Source organism: Otolemur garnettii, unplaced genomic scaffold (genome assembly GCF_000181295.1).
Source record: "Otolemur garnettii isolate 467f Iridium unplaced genomic scaffold, OtoGar3 scaffold00153, whole genome shotgun sequence".
Lineage (NCBI taxonomy): Eukaryota > Metazoa > Chordata > Mammalia > Primates > Galagidae > Otolemur > Otolemur garnettii.
Genome location: NW_003852548.1, coordinates 1,218,319 through 1,219,239, shown reverse-complemented (window position 1 = coordinate 1,219,239; position 921 = coordinate 1,218,319). Strand labels below are relative to the sequence as shown.

The following is a 921-nucleotide window of genomic DNA, read 5'->3' as shown; positions in this document are numbered from 1 at the left end:
GGAAATTGACTTTTTTTTTTTGAGACAGAGTCTCAAGCTGTCACCCTGTGTAGAGTCCAGTGACATCACAGCTCACAGCAACCTCAAACTCTTGGGGTCAAGTGATTCTCTTGCCTCCGTCTCCGAAAAAGCTGGGACTACAGACGCCTACCATACGCCTGGCTATTTTGTTGTTCCGGTTGTCGTTTTAGCTGACCCAGGCTGAAGGACCGCGGCATTAGGAAGGTTGAGAACCGCTGCTTTAAACCCATCTACAATCTGTAAGCTGCAGCTTGCAGACATCTCACTTTTTTTGTAACTCCACCACCTCCAGCCCATTCGCTCAAGGCTTCTTAGGTGTGGCTCTGAGTCAAGGTCCTCAAATTGGCTCAGAATAAGCCCCTTTAAATTATTTTATAGGGCTCGCTTCAGCAGCACATATACTAAAATTGGAACGATACAGAGAAGATTAGCATGGCCCCTGCGCAAAGATGACACACAAATTTGTGGAGCATTCCATATTTTTGGCGGGCTCAAACCTGGCCCAGGACTGCTAAGCAACAATGACAACTGCAACCAAAAAATAGCCAGGTGTTATGGTCCCAGCCTGGTGCCTAAGGTTTCCGCTGGAAGGGTGGTTTGGTTAGGGGAAGTCTCAGAATGATGATGGAATGGTAGAATAGCCAATAAGGAGTTACTGCTCTAGGGAAGAGCCATTAGGGGCAAGTCATAAGCTTGAATAGAGGCTTTCTGGGGGAGGAGCTTTTCTGGGGCAATTACATAACACCAGCTACTTGGGAAGCTGAGGCAAAAGAATCGCTTAAACCCAAAAGGTGGGCTCAGCCCCTGTGGCTCAAGTGGCTAAGGCGCCAGCCACATACACCTAAGGTGGCGGGTTCGAATCCAGCCCGGCCCGCCAAGCAACAATGATGGCTGCAACCA

General features: G+C 49.0%; 1 non-coding gene across 1 annotated transcript; it reads left to right on the top strand.

Annotated features, from left to right (window-relative positions):
- The first annotated feature begins 398 nt into the window (after nucleotides 1-398).
- On the top strand, nucleotides 399-505 carry LOC111728378. The gene has a single exon (XR_002775691.1). It is a non-coding gene; the product is annotated as a U6 spliceosomal RNA (small nuclear RNA).
- The last annotated feature ends 416 nt before the right edge of the window (nucleotides 506-921 follow it).